General features: G+C 35.8%; 1 protein-coding gene across 2 annotated transcripts in view; it reads right to left on the bottom strand.

Moving 5' to 3' along the window:
* The window catches only part of LOC141431309 (uncharacterized), a 99,819-nt gene that overhangs the window by 57,376 nt on the left and 29,680 nt on the right, over positions 1 to 12,763 (bottom strand). The window contains exon 1 of one of the 2 annotated variants that reach the window (XM_074092426.1): positions 4,043 to 4,110. The exons of the other annotated variant lie outside the window; for it this stretch is intronic. The gene's annotated coding sequence lies outside the window, so the exon portion shown is untranslated. Of the gene's footprint in view, positions 1 to 4,042; positions 4,111 to 12,763 lie in introns of those variants that run through there. 2 annotated transcript variants of the gene reach the window in all.

The following is a 12,763-nucleotide window of genomic DNA, read 5'->3' as shown; positions in this document are numbered from 1 at the left end:
TTAAGTTTTAGGGTATTGTTAACATAATGGAAGTTCACATGAAAGCACAGATATGTGGGATGAATTTATTAACATAGTGACCCAGACGCTAAAACTGACGCAGCGAAACGAACCACTCTTTGTGTAATTTTCGTAACAATATAAGTTTTTCATAAATCTTTTTTTAAATGTTGAAAACAAAGAGTATTAAATTGTTTACTAAATGCATGGTCACACTGCAATTATGGGTGTGGGGAGTTTTACTTGATAAATAAAGTAAAACTTATGAATGGTCTATAATCAATTAATGAGGCTGTAATGTTAAAGTAAAGTACGGAACCTTAAAGATAATCCATTAGCGAATCAAAGCGAACTAATATTTAGCATAATGTACTCTTTCAACCAACACGCTTTTTGCTAGGCGCCAGAATAAATTGACTGACATTTTAATCTTCGCGGCTGCGCCGTGACAACTTAATTTATATGTAACAACTTGAATAGTTTGTTTTTGTACAATTGTCATGGCATGTTTGTGCATAAGTTTTTTATCTATCTATCTTGTATCTTGCATACCTTAATGTCCTGTGATTAAATAATTTATCTACAAGCAGCACTAACAATGTATGCTTACGGTACAGTTAAATAGGATTAGTTCCTTGATATTATGTAACTAATTGAAAGTAAAAGGAGGACGAATAAAAACTTTTGGAATTGCTCGCCGGCTGGGGTCTCTGCGTATTAACTAGGCCTTGTATAATGTTTTAGATACCTACTTGTTTTTTTTATAAGCTAGCATTATGATATGACATACTAATATTAAAAAAAACGACCGTCTAAACGACTCGGTTTTGTCATTTTAGTTTTCATTGAAGGTATTTTTGGCAATCAGGGTTTTTTATTACATATTTGATGTTCCTGTGAAAATTCAGCCAGAAGTTTAATTACCTACCAGGTATTTTATGCTATTAATAAACTGAGTCATGTATCGAAATTAACGGAAATCAAGGAAAACGCGGTTTACTACGTGATATATTTTTGACATGATACTTTTTTTCCTTATATTCGCTGTAAAAATATCAGTAAAAGGACTCGTCCAACAACTATCACATAGATATTTAATGATGCTTGTCTTACGACATCTGATTAAAGGTAAGTAAATTACGTAACACAATTAGGTACGATAATTACAGCTCTTTGCTTTCACATCGAAAGCGCGGCCGTTTGGGGCAAAAACAATTGCCGACTGCAGTGAGATGCGTTTTTGCATTTACAAATTATATAAACGCGCTGTTTTAATTATATAAGGATGGTTTTTGCTCATTATGAGACTATATTAACATAATTTTTGAACTTAATTCAATACTTAAATTCGAACTTAAATTAAAACAAAATTAAGTACCTACCTAAGGTGCAGTAATAGTTTGAGACTCTGGAAATGACAGGAGTATTTTCATCCCACATAAGTTAAAGTTTCAGGCAGCAGTTGGTTTTTAACACAAAGTTTTCGCTGACTATACTATTTGTTGGTTGTTCCAATTTTGTCACCTAAACCTACATTACGTATTCGAAATTTCAACCACTAGAAGTGGGTTTAAGTTCAACTTAAGATTTGGCCAACTAAGTCAAGTAACACGGCAAGTTAAATAAAAGCTTGCAAAACGTGGTTACTAACAAACGAACACCCGTAATTTTCATTCAACTTTAAAGAAAACCTCAAGCTTGGATTGGACTTGCGTGATTAATCATTCCGTATAGGGCCCCAGGCCTGGAACAATTAAATATCACCCGTAACTCGCTGTGTGCTGAATGAATCTCACTCAGAAGTCGTTAATCTTCAGATGCCATAACATCAGAAAGATTTTAATTAATCGGTATGAGACGTTATGAAAGGAGCTTTCATAATTTTGGAACTGAATCAAGTCTTAATAAAATATGAGATTTAATTAGTGAGGTTTAATTTGAATCCAAGACTTACTTGAACAACAAAAAATACACAATTTAAAAAGCAGTTAAATTAATTCAGCGTAAGTACCAGTGACCCATTCTTGTGTCATGTACATGACCGCCAATAACCCACTATTACATCTTTGAATGTAAACTAGCTCACGCCTCATCTCGACCCTTTTCTTAAGCTATAAAGCTTCCGGAAATCCTGGGTGCTGGAGCGAGCGGCTTTCATTTCTGCGAAGCGTCGAGAGCGATCGCGGGTCCATTGCTCAGGGTCGGGACCTTTTGAGGTAATATGGACTTTCCCTAGCTGTCGGGGAACTGTTGTTAGAGATGATTTGTTTTGTTGACTCCAAGTGTGGGAAATTATGACAGACTAGCCGTTACCTGTGACTCCGTCCGCGTAGAATTCGGTTATCGCTTTCCCGCGGGAACTATGTAATTTTCCGGGATACAAAACTATCCTATGTCCTATTCCGGGACTCAAACTATCCGTATACCGAATTTAATCTAAATCGGTTTGGCAGTTTAGACGTCATGAAGTAACAAACAGACAGACAAAGATCTTAATGTTAGATATATCAATGCGGAATTTATTTAAAATATATATAATCCTCCTCATCAACTTCGATGACGACAACCCTAAAAAACTGTTCCGTAGATGACGTACATTGTAGGTTCTATCTGATATGGCTGGCTTGGGAGAATTGATGTACTTTTAAATAAATACTCTCCTACACGTGTGACAGTAGGTAGGTACAGTTGGCTAGCTGTGTTGTATGTGTACGAGTTTTATGTATTTATGTATACGTTTTACGTCTAATGTTGTGAGACGCTTTTCCTGAAATAATTTTCAATTGTGCAATGATGTTCTGATCGAGATCATAACGTGTAGATAGATACTACTTATTTATATAATGTCGAGAAAGAAAAAACTGGAAATTAAATTTGAAATGGGGGTGTTTAAACCTATACAAAATACTTTCTAACACCAACAATATAATGCAAACAATTCCAAATGTCTTTTGAAACATCGTTCACCATAATATACTTACGTATTGTGGATCGTTCAAATCAAAAGTGCCAGACCGAGAACATTTAGGTACATCAGGAACGTCTGTAGTATTTAAATATACACTAAATTGACCTTTTAAGAGACATGCCAAAATATAATGCTCATCATTTCTGCTGTCGGTGCTGTCTACAAAAACTTCCCGTGCCGTCTCTGTATGCGCTCGCGCACAGGAAAGTGAAAGGGCGCATCGTTACGGCATCGGCGCTTTGATCTGCGAACTTTGCCGGCGCGGCGTGTCAGGTCGCAGGTTTGATGAGCAAGTTGGCGGTACATGTTTATGGGTGCAATCTTTTATGAAATGACGTTTTTAATGAAAAAACACTTTTTTTCTAAACTATTGTCCAAAGTCCAAATCATTGAAGCACATGAACAAATCTATTTTTTCGGGAATAAAGCCCCGATACATTATTTAAATCTATTAGAAATAAGCATTTTAGAGTGTAATAGCGTAATGTTTTATATTTAGCTGTAAAATTACGATCATAAAGACTCTTTATTAAAGAGGTTTGATATATGAGCGATGATATCAAATAATTTAAACAAACAGTATCTATCGTAAAAAAAAACATTCTCTTCTCTAATAAAGTAATATTTAAAGCACATTTTTGCTACATTCATATTCTTCACTTACTTCCATTATTATTACGTATTTTATTAAGCTTGTTTCACCTCTTTTAGGTGGTCTTTGGGAGTCTTGCGTTAAATCAGTCTATCGATTTAACTGTTGCGCTGATTTTTCCAATTTCGAACAGAAATGCCTGCTATTTTCCTTTTAAGCGAAAAATCGGCGCATACATGTAGCGCGACCACAGACCGCAAGCCTCAGAACATTGCAGCAGTGCAGTATGCTTTCAGATTCTTAATCAAAACTTGTTCATGCCTGCTTCAACCCTAGCTTTACTACGGAAGTAAAGTGTTAAATGCGGAAAACAAAAATTAACGTAAAAAAAAGCCCGTAAAATGGTAAGGAAGATGATCGTTATTGAATCAGGGCGCCGTGAATCACAATTTAACAAGGTAAGTGAAATATGTCAAAAGTACCTTAAAGATGTATCATCATCATCATCCCAGCCTTTATACGTCCAACTGCTGGGCACTAGCCTCCTCTCAGAATGAGAGGGCTTGGGCCGTAGTTCCCACGCGGGCCCAGTGCGGATTGGGAACTTCACACACACCATTGAATTTGCAGGTTCCTCACGGTTTGTAATAAATTTCAAATGTAATTCCGCCCTCCCCCTCTAAAATCTAAACTGTTGGGTGGAAAAATTTGAAAAAATTTAGGATGGGAGTAAATATATCAAATTTACAAGGAAAATTATAGCGGCTAAGATTTCTTGAGAATTATTAGTAGTTTAAGAGTAAATAGCAGCCTAAGGTATAAAATATACCTAAACTTGGAAGATTCAGTTACACAATACGAAATCCTTAGAAAAATATTATTTGATTTTTTCGTAATGGCTACGGAACCCTATCCTGGGCGTGTACGACACGCTCTTGGCCGGTTTTATTAAATTCCTCAAGTCAGCAGTACGTTCGAGGTGTTCCTATCAAAGTTTAATAGAGGCCTGATAGTTGGCACCTGAAGCCGTTAAACTTGTGTAGTGCTTTTTACGAGGAGCCCGCACGCGATACCTTTATCTTATTGAATCGTAATACGTTTTAGATTGTAAGGTGGCTACCTTCTGCCAGTGCAGGGCTATAGACACTTGGCATCAGACTTACCTACTGAATACTTACTAACGTTGTTTTAAAGAACCCCAAACGACAACACACAAATCAATAATAGAGTATCCGCAGAGCTAAATCACTTATTTTAACAGAATTTAGATAAAATCTTCATTATATTTCTACAATCTCCTGTTTCTCATCTTGCCTTACAGTTTATAAAGCGGAATGTAAATAATATTACTATAACAAGTGTGTTCAACAAATATTATGTTTTCTAGCAGCCCCAGACAGACGGCAACCAGACTCTGTATTAGTAATATAAGGTGACATTCAATAAATACTAGTTTTTATCGTCAAGTAAGTGTCCTAACCACAACAAAAGCATATACAATTTTTTTGGTTTATAGTATGCTAGATGGCGTCCCTTTGACATTTGCGTCGAGCTCGTGATTGGTTAAATAACTAAATGAAATGAGCCAATAGCAAGCAAGTCTGTAACGTCAAACGGACCTCACGATACGAGTACTAACGATATCCAGCGACAGCGCCTGTCGAAAAAACCTTTATTGGTAAAATATCGTAAGCAATTACGTAGGTAGTACTTTTTAGGTAGGTAGTAGGTTAGTACAATTTTTTTTGTACAGACTGTTTACGTTAACCTCTGATGGCTACTACGGCTTACCGGAGAGTGAATTACACTAGAAATCCTAGGTAAATATGAGTTAATTCTAAATCTTAATTTCTGTTCACTTTTTTTAGCTTCACATCTAAAATATTAAGTGAGTAGAGAGTGATAATAGCTACTATTAAAATTATTTGTTATCTTACACCCCGTTTGGAAACTTTTCCTCAGCAAGGTTGCAAAGTTTTTGAATCAAAAAGGTCTATCAAGAAAACTTGATCGTTTTAATTCGAGTAGTGAACAAATTATTAGACTTCGTGTTCGCACGCACGGCTTTTAAACTAAGAGCTATATTTCATTTTTGAAGCATTATTGATCGAAATCGTGAAGGGAATACATTTTGCGTTTGTTTTTGTACGTAAGGATCAGAAAGTGCTTTTTACTCAAATTTAATATGATAAATCTTTGATATATTAGTAGTATCAGTACTTGTACTATTATCTATCCTGTGATATCAGCAGGGCTACTACGAAACTCGAAACTCGAAGTTCGTGTCGTACCGTCCCTCTCGCTCTCGTATTAAATAGTATAAGTGTCAGAGGGACGGCACGACACGAACTTCGAGTTGCGAGTTTCGTAGTAGCCCTGCAGTCACTGTCACTCTTTCAATATAGACACGAAAAAAGAATATGGAATCATAGTTGTTTAAAAATCTCTAGTTCATCATTTATCCATTTCATATCCTACTCTATCGATAGTTCTTATTATTACGATAGTTATTGTATTTATTGTTATTTTGTACTGCAAATTATTGAATAAATTATCTTATCTTATCTTATCTTATTACGTTTTATGAATGAATCAAATATGATTCCATCCAAAATATTAAGATTGTATTGTAACTGAAATGTTGGAAAGATGAACAAGCTTAAAAAAACCATATCAAAGCACGTTGAAAAACAAAATTTAAGAACCAATCAAACTAAATCACGCAAAGGAAGTGAAATTCCCGTGGAACCCGACACGTTCAGCGCCAGGAAGACGAGCAAAGCCAAATAACTTCCACTCTTATTAGTAACATGGCATAGCTTCACGTGTTACGGCTGATGGAAACGGTATATTATATATAATAGCAGGTAAAGGTATACTAGTCGAATCCGAACGTGCTGCGGCAAAAGGTCAACGAACTTGAGTATATATTTGGAAATCGAGACGAAAGTTATCGGCGGTTGCAAGATTTTTTTTTTATTCGACTGGATGACAAACGAACAAGTGAGTCTCCTGATGGTAAGAGATCACCACCGCCCATAGATACCTGCAACACCAGGGGGATTGCAGATGCGTTGCCAACCTAGAGGCCTAAAATGGGATACCTCAAGTGCCAGTAATTTCACCGGCTGTCTTAATCTCCACGCCGAAGCACAACAGTGCAAGCACTGCTATTTCATGGCAGGATTAGCGAGCAAGATGGTGGTAGCAATCCGGGCGGACCTTGCATAAGGTCCTACCACCTGCAGATTTGCAGAGGATATTCGCTAAGTTGTGCAGCTTCGACTGTTGTACAAGATGATCGATCAGAATGAGAAGTCTATTGCATTTGTAATGTCCTTTATCTTTTGTGATAAGTATGTACAATATCACCCATACTCTTGAAAATGATCTTTCGAAAAGATCGAAACTAGTCAGGCTGTTCCTGATTTATAATCATGAATTGCACCGTTTAATTCTATAATACTTTGTAATCGTTTAATACTTTGTTGAAAGTAAATTAAAAGTACATAGAATTAAAGATAAAAAAAATATAAAATCCTTTTTTTGTTTATTGTATTGTTATGTATTATTCATATTATGTTTGTTATATGTATGCATATATTTGTATATAGTAGGTAGTTTAATTCGATGTTAGGTCTCTATTATAGATTTGTGTATTACATTATTTAAAGCATTGTATTGTAGCTCCACTAGCTATTTTAACTTTTAAACTCACTTTTTTTCTGTCCCTAACTGATTGCTCCTCTCATCCACTCAAAGGTTGACTGGTAGAGATCCCTTAAAGGGATAAGTTCGCGTTTGTACATATATCTCAATGTCTGCCAGTTGTGTTCGTTACTTAACTTGTACAATAAAGAGTTTACATACATACATAAAACAATAAAAGGATGTATGGGGTTCCTTCTTCACTTTGTAGTCAGATTCTCTATCCGGCTATCCGTTATCAGATAAGCAAACTATCATCGCGTGCATACGACTGATAAGGGTAGACGCCGATGCCGACATTCGCCTTGACACCATCCACTACGACCTGCCGCTTACATTATATAAGGCTAATACTATTATGATCGCATAAAATTGACTTGTCTTGACTTATGTCTCAAGGTGACAAACTGCCACCATTTTCCAGGTGACGAGGAAAGAGCCTTCATTCTTTATGGTGCGAACGTACGAGAGGTTAGGCTGCAACCAAGAAGTTATGAGACTTGAATATGATGCTTGGTTTTGTACGCTAGTACAAAAAGATGCAAAATAAAGGCTTTATCTTTCATTGCCTATGTTTACGACACTTGGGTTGTTTAAGCATCTGCTCGCTTTCATATTGAAGACAATTGTATTTTATGAACGTGTATTTTGTTTAAAAAAAAACTGCCAAGTTTCTTGCGGCGCATTCTTCTTGGCGATGATAGTATTTCCAAAAACACTGACAATATCAAAAAGTGACATGCAAAAGAGCCTTTCGCGACCTACTTGCAGAATAAACGTTTTGATTTTCATTTTTTTTAAGCTTAAGGTCCTGCGTTCGATTTGCTGTTGGGGCAGATATAGGTCATAGTTATATATAGGTGGGTATGCATGAAATAGTAATAGCAAAAGCTTCGCTTAGTTTGGGACTAGGATTTTTACGAGTCGTTGTTTTTTTTAATCAGGTTGATAGGTTGGTACAGAATCCATAGGAATATCATGCTCAAATCAAAATCCGTCTAGAAGTCACCCAGTTCTGCAAGTATTTCCTTCAAACAGTTCCTTATTTTCACTAAACACAAAAATACTTAAAATACTTATAATGATAGTTATCGTTTACCTCTAAGATTATGTGTGTGCGACTAACACCTCAAGCGGCGGCCTCAAATTACCGTCTAGTACTCTAGTCCGTTTAAATCAGTTCACATTCACGGGCTTTGAGTATTTGATTGTGCTGACGTAAGAATTTTTCGAGTTGGCAACATAATACGTTGCAACAACAGAGGTAAATCTTCGGTATCCGGTTCCTATACGAGTATTAAGTGAGGAAGTGAAGTGTCAGAATTCGCAAGTTGATAGATTGCTCTTGAATACGAAGGAAAGTAGTTACTCAGGTATCTTGTGGTACGAGTATGTTGCTTTAAATATCATTTGACAGTTTTTATTTTTATTTATAATAAAATAATAATCACATGTAAGGAGTTCGTAGAAAACTTTTTCGTTTTTAGGGTTCCGTAGACGAAATGGCAAAAACGGAACCCTTATAGTTTCGCCATGTCTGTCCGTCTGTCTGTCCGTCTGCGGCTTTGCTCAGGGACTATCAATGCTGGAAAGCTGTATATAAAATATACCTAAACTGGGAATATTCCCTCCAAAATCCTTAGAAAAATATTACTTATTCTTTTTGTAATGGATACGGAACCTTATTTCGGGCGTGTCCGACACGCTCTTGGCCGGTTTTCCTTTTTAATCTTTGCATTTGTACTAAGCTGCACTTCGAAAATGTCATTAAGTTGTTACGTAATAGATATTAAGATACCTAGTAAATTTATATTTTATTCTTATGGGCGGATCCAGGGGGTCGTGACCCTTTTCTAAATTCCGACCCTTACGCATTTTCTTTATGTGATTCCATTTCCTCGTTTGCCTAAATGCGCCGAGATCGCGAAGATTATAAAAAAAAAACTTTTTACCTTGGTCCATCTTTTAAAGCTCTACCTATAAGTCAAAGTCACCTTCATCTGGCTAAATCGGCTAGAGGCGTCGTCATTAGGCCGTGTTATTACCTTAATTAGTGTTATAGAAGCCCCTGCCGTGTTTATTAGAAACGAAGACCCACCTTAATAAATCGATGCACGGTCGGCTAGACAACTTACATACTTGCATTCAGCATTACCACGTAATAACTCCTTAATTGAAATTACGCAAGCCAAAATAAAAACATGATATGTATTTCCTGCGTTACGCAAACTAGTTACTAGATACATAGTTTTACACTTAGTTATATATTATTAGTCTACCATTGGCAGGTTATTGACCTTTATACACGAACACTGCGATAGCATGCATTCAATAAACTTGAGCCTGTAAGTTAGCTAGGAAAGCTTTTTTAATTTGGCTCTCTTTTGCTACACATGTACAAATATACTAACATCATTAAAAATGGTTTTTTTCCCACTCGGATATCAAGCCGCTACAGTATGACCTTTGGGGGAGGCCTATGTCCAGCAGTGGACGTCTTTCGTCTGACATGATGATGATGATGATGACAGTATGACCACGATAAGTTGGAGTTTCATGTATGTACTTAACTTATTTGTTTACACAAAAAAAAAATTGCTTGCATAAAATTTTATAAAAACAACTAAGCGTTTTACAAGTACTAAGTAACGAATGAAGCTTTATCGACAGTAAATAAACATTACCACAGACTAGAGAGCGATACGATAGACGATGTAATAAAATAGTGGCACATTTCGCGACACGAAACTGGCTGCCGAGACGTTTTCTACCACATATGACGAGCCGTCGTCGGCTGTATGCACACTGAACGAAGTCTATACAGTATTAAAAAGTAAAGTTTTGCGAAATGAATGAGCGAAGAGCGAGAAGCTACTAAAAAAAGTTAAGTTTTATGACTGGCCAATTACAATAATAATTGTATTAGAAACTTCGTACAGCATTTTATTTACGTCTGGAACTAATACGAGCAGTCTGGAATTGCAAAAACGATCAATGTTAAATGAAAATACAGTCTAGATACAATTTAGAAGTGAGTTAAACAGAAAATAATTTTACAGTAAAATAAATGAAAGTGCGGATTATAATTAAAAACATTAACTCTGTCAAAAAACCCTTCATCATCATCATCATCACGGGACGCACTTTTTTGTCCAATGTTTCTATTAAACTAGGTAAAAATAGATCTAAACCATGATAAGAATTTAAATTAATATCCTACTTACTTATATTATAAATGTGAGTCTGTGAGTGAGTGAGTTTGTGAGTGAGTGAGTATGTTTGTTACTTCTTCACGCTGAAACGGCTCGATGGATTTGGATGAAATTTGGCAAAAAGTTAGTTTATAACCTGGATTAAAATATCCCCATATTTCTACGGGATAGGGTTAAAATCTCTAAATAACAACCGCTGGGCTTAGAGTCATGAAATTTGGTATTTAGGTAGCTGGACGTCTGGAATAACACATAGGCTACTTTTTATCCCGATGTTCCCACGGGATAGGGATAAAATCTCGAACTAATAACGGCTGGGCTTAGAGTCATGAAATTTGACATGGGTGTTTAATTTAACGTCAATGAAAACCACGATGTAATTTTAGGGAATTCCCACGAGAATTCAATAAAATCCCCGAATTTCAATTCAACTGCTGTATCTAATGATTTAAACGGGTAAACGCTAGTCTTAAATAAAGCAATTGTGTTGTGTAGTGTAACAATTGCTGCTGCCTAACGAGCCATCTAATTATTTAATAAAATAGATCATAAAATAATAAATTTTACGTTCAGATATTTCACGCCGTATTAAATTACAGCCAAGGCTAATAATGTAACCTAACAATATAATGAATAATGTGCCAAATATAGCGCATCATAAAAGACCTATCAATGCTGACTCATCATCGTAATATGAACGATGATAGGCAGTTATGATATTACTTTGAACTTGTTTTCCAATTTCTTTTTGTAGCTATACAGTGACTGGAAGATAAGTTGAAGAGAAATTTGTTTAACAAAAGGTTTTTAAAGACATTGAATCATGGTCATGAACGTGCAAGAGTCAAGGCAACCGTGTCAGGATTGCAAGTACCTGCTGAGAAATACTTATTCAGTCTTTCTTTACCAAAACTTAAAAAAAGGATGAGGATTTGGAATCTTCTTTTTTATACAGCTTGACCTGATGAATTTTGACACTACTCTGCCCAGCTACTGGGACTTTGATCAACCCAACATACAAACATGAAAGTCGGTGTTTATGAATTTATTTAGGTACATAGTATCTTAATATTTACGGAGCACGATTTTTAATGATCACTTTTGCCACTAAAGTTAAAGCAGAATAATGATGAGAAATTTCATAATTTTAGTAACATTTGCTTGCAAGTTCCCTTTTGTTTCATATTCGGTTCATGGGTACATAATTGTATTATATTGTAACTCTTTATTGTACATCAAACATATGAAAATTACAATTAACAAGAGAAAGAGATGTACAAAGGCGAACTTATCCTTTAAAGGGATCTCACATACATAATAATAATCATAATATTCTGAACTCTCAGTAACACGACTTTCCAAGAAAATGCTTGTATTTAAAACTAAGCTTGCAACTTACTTGCTGTACAGTCACCTGAATAAATATCTGATATGTCCTACCGGCCCTAGAAATAGAGTCGCATCAGCAGGGCTACTACGAAACTCGAAACTTGAAGTTCGTATCGTACCGTCCCTCTCGCTCTCGTATTAAATAGTATAAGTGTCAGAGGGACCGCACGACACGAACTTCGAGTTTCGAGTTTCGTAGTAGCCCAGCAGCTGGGCTACTTCGAAACTCTACCTGTGATACCCCTCGTATTGCTGTCGGCGGTGGTGATTGCTTCCCATCAGGTGACTGACATGTCCGTTTTCCCCCTTTTACATAAAAAAGGTACTTGAAATCTGAAATTAATGAACTACAGCTGCAACTGCTACGAGTATGTGAAGACATTTATGATTCGAAACATAGTTTTAAGAGCGTTTATACCAGCTGAGCTGGCAACGTTGCATTTATGTTAGCTTTTCTCCATTATTCCATAAAAAAAATAATGAAAATTAAAAATGTGATCTGATGGAACTGTTCTTAATATATAAGTTAATGTGTCTACTCCAATAATTATTCGTGATAGACTTTTATATTCTTTAAAAAAACGAACAAATGTTTATTAAGTAAGTAACGGTTTTTAAAGAAAATAAAAGTCTATCACGCATAATTATTGGAGTAGACTCATGTTAATGAGTATTATTATAAATTAAAAACAGTTCTAACAGACCACATTTTTAATTTTCATTAAAATTTTATGGAATAATCGAGAAAAACTAACAAAAATGCAACGTTGCCAGCTCAGCTGGTATAAACGCTCTTAAAGCTTTCAAATTTTATCTTTGTCGCTGGCCAGCATCAAAACTTTCGTAAATCACCCGACCCCAGGCGTTATTGTGAACGCGTCCTAACTCGGTCTT

The sequence above is a fragment of the Choristoneura fumiferana genome, chromosome 9 (genome assembly GCF_025370935.1).
Source record: "Choristoneura fumiferana chromosome 9, NRCan_CFum_1, whole genome shotgun sequence".
NCBI classification, from domain to species: domain Eukaryota; kingdom Metazoa; phylum Arthropoda; class Insecta; order Lepidoptera; family Tortricidae; genus Choristoneura; species Choristoneura fumiferana.
Note: the sequence above shows the minus strand (reverse complement) of the source record. Positions and strands in the feature narration are given on the sequence as shown.